Raw genomic sequence first — 8,154 nt, 5'->3', positions numbered from 1 at the left:
CTGAAATGCTAGTCTAAAATTCCTCAGGAACCTTTGTCAGCCCTTCACTTTGTTTTTTCCCAGCTTGAACCTGTTATATTATTTTACAATATAATGTAATATTATAATATAATGTTTTAGATTAAATAAATGTGACAAAGAGTGTCACATATTGTAACATATAATAGAGGGTTACAATATTTAGATATATGAGACATATCCAAATATGTAACATATTTGGTGTTACAAATTTGTAACTTCCAAATATCACCCATTATTGTGTAGATTTGTTGTTACACAATATTAAGATGAATTTCTTAAAGCCATATGAGAAATGGCTTATAGAGATGTGATTTTAACTCCCATATTGTGTATGGAATTCACAAAATCAAGTGGGAATAAATTTGGAACATTTTGAAAAAATTGGTTGCTGGAAAAGGTCTAGGGCCGCAGCGCCTGTTTGTCAGGCCGCAGCCCAAGTGGCTGACAACATCTTCCAACTTTCGGTTTTATCCAATTTTGAACGTTTCCAACAGCCAAATAACTCCCAAATTCTCTATTTTAATTCCATAAACATCCAATTAATCATTGGTAACAGCCATGGGGATTGGTGGAATTGGAAATTCAAAGGGTTTCTCAAAACTCTATAAATAGGAGCCTAATGCTCACTTGTAAGATACAATTTTTCTATCTACTAGAGCACTTGGCTAGAAACACCATGAGACTTGATTATTTCAGAAAGCATTTCCAAAATCTGTGAGAGATCCCTTAGTGCTTAAGTTAGGGGGAAATAAGCTTTTGGACAAAGGTTTCAAACCTTGTTCAAGTTGGTGATCCCAACACTCTTCACTTTGGTTGTGTGAGTGAGAGTACTTTGTTCATTGTTCTTGTTCTTTTATTCTATTGCTTTTCATTTCTTCTATTATTCTCTATTTACTCTTTTATATGTATCTTTTGTTTTAGAGTTGTAAACTCATCTATATCTTTCATTCTACTACTTCTAGTTTATTTGTATCTTTTTGTCTTAGAGTTGTATTTTCTACTTCTATCATCTTCTACCTCTTTCTCTATATTTACATGTATTTTTTGTCATAGAGTTGTAATACTTTTTAATCAATAATTATTTATTTGTAATGTTTTGTTTAGAGTTGTAATTATCTTACCATTTCCATTAAGGCAAAGCTATATTTTTACTAACAAAACCAGCCCAAAACCTAGCTTAGTCTTGACTTTCCCTTCAGTTTTTCTTCCTTAGCTTTAAGATACAAAGAGAAGAAGAGAGAGAGAGAGGATGAACGTGAGTGAGAAGGAAAGGGAGAGTTTGAGAGGTTTCTAATGTATCCTGGTACACTTCCTTATCTATTCTGTGTATAATCATAACCCAAAAAGACTATTTTCCCCCTAAAACTTATTCAGTCTTCTAATGGTGTCTAAAGGTAAAATAGTATTTTTCCCCAATTTCTGCTAATTCCTCAAGTGTTCTTAGCATTTACTAATTAATCCTGTCGTGTCCAGTTAATTACCAAAATCTTATTCATTACTCGATAAATCCTAAAACATTCTCTAAATTCCCAAAATACCCCCAGGCTCTCCCCCGAGTCGGGTATTTAAACTCCACTGTGACTATTTCGCTAATCTGCTCACTAGGACCGTCTCGAGCCATATATTGCAAATATATCCACATAATAATGTGGTCTCAACCATTTATCACATTTATGCCCTCAATGGCCAAAATTACAATTATGCCCTTAAAAGCTATAAAGGGCCCACATGCATATTTAATACTTATAAACATGCATATATTGTACTCACATAATCATATTAATCATGCACGCCACATAGTCACACATTTAACCAATTAAACACACATATAAATCAATTATGCCCTCCCAGCACGCTAATCAAGGCACTAAGCCCTTTTAGCAATTTTGGGTCGTTACATGAAAGGTTATTGAGCTCAAATTCATAAATCCATTTATGAATTAACTGTAACACCCCACGTCACTGTGGCTGCTTCCTAAAATGATGAATGGCCCTGCAAACCAACACGAGTCTTTCCAGCGTGCTTTATCCTGCAAACCAACACGAGTCTTTCCAGCGTGTTTTGTCCTCACTCGTACGCTTCCTAGGAGGTCACCCATCATGAGACTACTCCAGGACAAGCACGCTTAACTTTGGAGTTCTCAAGTGATGGGCTACCGAAAAGAAGATGCATCTTGTTGGCATAGACAGTACCCATCAATCCATTTAAGTCATCTTCAACTGTGTAGTCTCATACCTACACAGTCATAGAATCATCAAACTTGACCTTCCCCAAGCGGTGTGGGATTGCACATATTTTACCCGGTCTTTCCCCCTGTGGATCACGGGATTTTGACTTTCATATTAACCTTCACTAGTAAAGTTAATGGTACTTAAGAAACAAGATATAATTAAAGAGGTTAAATGGTGATTAATTCATACTTTAATTATGAGTCATTAATGTTATAAAAGTATTCAATAAATAAATATCTATAATTACAAGAGTGCAATCTCATATTCTTAGTGGAATAATATTGAGATTAATAAATTAAGGTTATTATATTAAAGAGTTTTAATTAATAATCTAAATTTATTAGAGCTAGAAATTATAGGTCCATAGGTTCCCGAGATGACTCTATCAACATTATTCAAGGTAAGAGCTGAAATTGGGAAAAATCAGAAAAATGACATATTTGGAAGAAATTTGTTCTTCGAGGTCAAATATGTAATTGAGACAATTTAATTAATTAATTAATTAATTTTTGAAATTAATAAATTAATTAATTATATTGTTCGAAAATTATTTTGGTATTTTTGAAAATAACATTTAAATAATTAAGATAATTAATTTTATTTATTTAAATAATGTGAAAAGATATTTCTAATAATTCAAATTGGATGTAAATTTGAAATGATATTTATTCTTTAATTAATATGATATATAAGTTATCAGGTTTAGATATTTTTTAATAAATAATTATTAAATAATAATTAAAAGAAAATGGTTGGAACACATCCCTGAAATTAGGGATGTGTTACGCCAATTGCAAGAGTGTAATAAAGTCCAAAAATGGGTCTTGGATATTTATTTTATTTAATTATTTAATAAAGTCCAAAAATGAGTCTTCACTAGTAGGAAGATCGTTTGATTATAGAAAAAGACTCAAGGATTCTTGGTAAGCTACAAGAGGTATTCTTCTTCTCTTTTTGTATGCAGATTTAATGTATAGATATATGTATTGATCCTGACTCGGTATTAATAATTTGTAAACCACCACCCCCTTCCACTACGCCCCTAATTTTATTCAAATTAATACCAAGAGTTTTTAACTATTTTATTACAACCAGCTATCAGTTAAAAGCATTTTTTTACTGATTGTAAGGCACGATTTATCCATTTTTTTAAACAATTAGTATTTATTTTTATGATCTGGACTTTGTAAAGTTGGTTATCAAGCACAATTTGCCCATTCTGTAACAACTAGTCATTTTTATTCTATTGTATGTGTTGGTCGTAAGGCACGATTTTGCCCATCTTACACGACCAACTATTTTACCTATGTTTACTAGTTGTCAAGCACGATTTGCCCATTTTGTAACAACCAATCATTTTTATTGCATAAGATGGTCGTAAGGCACAATTTTTCCCATCTTTTCACAACCAGCCATTTTCATTATTCTATGTTTTCTGGTCTTTGGCACAAATTTTCCCACTTCAAAATGATCAGTTATTTATCAATTATTAATTCGTTGGTCAAAGATACTATTCGTCCATTTTATAACGGCCAATCATTTTTTCTAACTTTTGTTATTGTTAACTGATTGCCTGGGGTGGCTTTGCCCACATTAAAATGAATAGTTATTTATAAGGCCAAAACCAATTATTGGTTATTCGTACAGACACGAATTTGTCCATTTTTTGCTAGTTATTTACAAGGGAGTATGCTAGTACATTCAATTTTTCTATTGTGATTTTCACAATTATTGCTTAACATGTATGGTTCCACTGTCTAAGTATATTTCCTATTGTGATATGTTCTAAAAGTCTGGGTTAACTTCAAACAAGCTTTGGATATTTGGCTAGTGACCAAGGTTAACCTCCTCGATCACTTGGGCGCACATAGGGTATACACTACTATAACGTAAGTAAAAGAGTAAAAAGCACGCCTGAGAAGTACTTAGAAATTTTTTTCAGAAATTTAGAAAGTGTTGGTGCTTCGTTTGTTTGTTCAAACACTAAAAATGACAAATTAACAAGTATGACATGAAAATGTTGTACCTAGGAAAACACATATAGCATGAAAATGTTATATCTGGGAAAAACATATGAGCAACATAATTGTATTAGCATCACAATAAAGATGCCAAAAATTATTACAATAATTGAGATTAAAAGATGCTCGGAAAGCCAATGTCTTGACACCACAAACACTATTGTTCGAGTGTCCTGGTATAAAAGGAAAACAACAAAAACTAAAAAGCTTATTGTTTGTCGACTCTTTCCTCAACAACCTCCTCCTCGACACCTTCAGGATTCAATAAGATCTTTTGCTCGAGAGTTTCAGGAACACCACCCTCGGCAACCTCTCGATCATGGCACGTCTTCTAGACTTCACCAGGGAGATATGAAAAGTTGGCCTCCTTATTATTCTTCCAAAACATGTAAAAAAAATTGAAGGCTACATTTTTTAATCAAGTCGTGTCAGAAGAATACTTCTCCTCTCTTCCTTGATTTGTTGGTCACGGCCCTTGAGGAGTTGAAGAAGTTCCTTCTCTTTGTCTTGAAGGGTCTGGTTAGTCTTTCCCTTTTGCTCGAGCTCATTATTCTTCTCAAGGAGCTCATTATCGATCAGCTCAATATCATTTTTGTTCTTCAAGAAAAATTCATGGGAGCATTACAGGGAAGCTTTGGCCTTCTTGATCAGCTTCGCATCTTCCTTTGATCATTGCCAAGAAAAGCTCAAAGTCATTGCTCCCTTGAAATAAATATAAGAGAAGAAAAATTCTAAGGGAATAGAATTATATGAAATTGGAGTAAAGAAAAAAATAATAACTAATTACTTACCGAAAATGTCTCGCAGAGAGCTCGACCAAGAGCAGAGACTAAGGTCGCATTGACCAGGGAGGAAAAGGCTTCAGTACTCAAAGGGTGCTGAAAAAGTTTGGTTGCTCGATTGCTAATATCCTCAGTAGAGGCCTTGAGCATTTAGAGGACAGCTAGAGTAGCTTTTGGATCGGTAGAACGACCAGCAAAACTGATTATACCAATAGATCGGGAAATTGAACATTTATTCGAATCAAGGTTCTTTTGTGTTTCAGGACTTGTTGGTATATGCGAAGTAATAGGCAAAAACAGATTATACCAATAGATCGGGAAATTGAAAGAATGTGCAGACAGAATCGAAAAATAAAAAGGAAATTGGAATTCACCATGGCTGACAATTTGGGAAATGGTGCTAATAATGGTCAAGGGGCTGCAGAAATTCCAAGGGAGCAAGGAGCACGAACATTAAGAGATTATGTACTTCCTAATGTTACAGGAGTACATTCATGCATTAGACCTCCCACCATTGCTGCCAACAACTTTGAGATTAAGCTAGCCATCCTTCAGATGGTTCAAACAATTGTTCAGTTTGGAGGTATGCCGACGGAGGACCCCAATTTACACATAGCTAATTTTCTGGAGTTATGTGCACCATTCAAGATGAATGGGGTAAGTGATGATGCTATAAGACTGAGGCTATTCCCATTTTCACTGAGGGATAGAGCGAAAAGTTGGATGATATCCCTACAAGCGAATTCTATCACTACATGGGAGGAGTTAGCTCAGAAATTCCTTGCCAAGTTCTTTCCTCCAGCGAAGGCTGCAAAGTTAAAAGGTGAGATTAATCATTTTTATCAGTTGGATGGAGAGTCACTGTATGATTCTTGGGAGCACTTTAAGGAGTTCTTACGGAAGTGTCCACACCATGGAATAGAAAAGTGGATGTTGGTACATAATTTTTATAATGGGTTGAATGGGACGACTAGAACAATTATAGATGTCGCAGCGGGAGGTGCCTTTATGAGTAAAAGTGCTAATGAGGCATATTAGCTATTAGAGGAGATGGCTATGAATAATTATCAATGGCCAACTGAAAGGGGACAATCAAAGAAAGTGGCTGGAATGATGGAATTGGATGATATATCCATGCTTACCGCTCAAGTAGCAGCCTTGACGAAGCAATTACAAAAGACTACACTCCTATCTCAAGCTATGCAAGTTCAAAACCTTTGTGAAGTGTGTGGTACAACCCATCAACCAAACCAATGCACTGCTATAGACATGAATAACATGCCCATGGAAGAAGTCCAAGCAATAGGAAATTACCAAAGACAGCCTAATAATCCCCATTCTATGACCTACACCCCAGCTTGGAAGAACCATCCAAAATTTTCTGGTCTAATAATCAAAACACCATACAACCTTATCCTCCACCTCAGCCACCATATTAACCTACCCAAAATAGGCCACCTTATCCACAGCAATATGCTCACCAAAATCCTCCACCTGTCTATTATCAACCACAAAATAGACCACCTCCCCAAATGCCAATGAAACCAGCTGAAACCCAACCTGATGTACTTAACCAATTCATGACTGAAACTAGGGCATCCATAAGAAGTTTGGAGACTCAAATAGGGCAATTGGCTACTTTAATGTCGAATAGAGCTCAAGGAAATTTGCCTAGCACTACAGAAGTTAATCCTAAAAAGCTGTGTAATGCAATATCCTTGAGGAGTGGGACTAAGTATGAGGGGCCTACAGTAGAAAACAAGGGCAAGAAGAGTGAGGATCAATATGTCACTAGTCCAGCACAAGAGGAGGTTGCAGCAGATTTTCTAAAGAAGGAGAAGTCTAATGAAGAAAAGGTTACTCAAGACCTTAACAAGAAAGAAGTGGTGCCACCAGTGAGCATTGACCACCATGTTAGAATTTCATATCCACAAAGGCTTCGCAAGCATAATTTGGATAAGCAGTTTGCAAAGTTTTTAGAGGTGTTCAAGAAGCTACATATTAATATACCGTTTGCAGAAGCATTAGAGCAGATGCCTAGTTATGTGAAGTTCATGAAGGAAATTTTGTCAAAGAAAAAGAAGCTAGAGGATTATGAGACGGTTGCATTAACTGAAGAGTGCAGCGCAATACTACAGAAGAAACTACCTCCAAAGCTTAAAGATCCTGGCAGTTTCAATATCCCATGTTCTATAGGGAGTTTATTATAAACAAAGGCATTATGTGATTTAGGGGCTAGTGTGAATTTGATGCCTCTATCAATCTTTCAAAAGCAAAATTTGGAAGAAGCTCGGCCAACTACAGTGTCTTTGCAGATGGCAGATAGGACAGTTAATCATCCTCATGGAGTTATTGAGGATGTATTGGTAAAAGTGGGTAAATTTATCTTTCCTGTGGACTTTATTATTTTAGATATGGAGGAAGATGAAAATATTCCAATAATACTTGGAAGGCCATTCTTAGCGACTGGTAGGGCGTTAATTGATGTACAAAAAGGTGAATTAAAGCTGCGAGTGCAAAAAGAGGAAGTTATATTTAAAGTTTTTGCAACAATAGAAATTCCAACATGTTGTAGAGTTGAAGTGGTGAACCAAGGAGAGAACAAGTTGGAAGGCTCTAAGACAAGCTCCATAGTGAAAACCAGAATGAGGAAGGGGCGGAATAGATTAAAAAAAGTACTTTAGTGAAAGAATTCGAATGTTATATGAGCGGGGGAAAGTACCACCAATTTCTAGTCATAAGAAACGAGGGCCAACTCATGACACTATGGCTCTCAAGGACGTGAGGGGAGGAGTTGGAACCGATTTGATCTGAAGATAAAGCAACGTCTGGCTAAATGACGTTAACAACAGCGCAGTTGAGAGGCATCTCATTATTTTTAATTTTCATTTCAGTTAATTTGTAAAAAGTATGAACAATTTTTAGTTTTTTTTTTTTAGTTGTGGTTGGACATATTATTTTTTTTAGTTTTTATTTTTTTAGAATTTTTTAATGTAATAGAACTGTGGAAATCGTGAAAACTATTAAAAAAATAAAAAGGATGAAAATTTTGAAGTCTGAAGAGAGGGTTGCGGCGCATGGAACAAGAGCCGCGGCCC

General features: G+C 35.3%; 1 non-coding gene across 1 annotated transcript; it reads right to left on the bottom strand.

Annotated features, from left to right (window-relative positions):
• Positions 1 to 5,869: 5,869 nt before the first annotated feature.
• On the bottom strand, positions 5,870 to 5,976 carry LOC133813295 (small nucleolar RNA R71). Its single transcript, XR_009884324.1, has one exon. It is a non-coding gene; the product is annotated as a small nucleolar RNA R71 (small nucleolar RNA).
• Positions 5,977 to 8,154: the final 2,178 nt, after the last annotated feature.

The sequence above is a fragment of the Humulus lupulus genome, chromosome 1 (genome assembly GCF_963169125.1).
Source record: "Humulus lupulus chromosome 1, drHumLupu1.1, whole genome shotgun sequence".
In the NCBI taxonomy this organism is placed as follows: Eukaryota; Viridiplantae; Streptophyta; class Magnoliopsida; order Rosales; family Cannabaceae; genus Humulus; species Humulus lupulus.
Note: the sequence above shows the minus strand (reverse complement) of the source record. Positions and strands in the feature narration are given on the sequence as shown.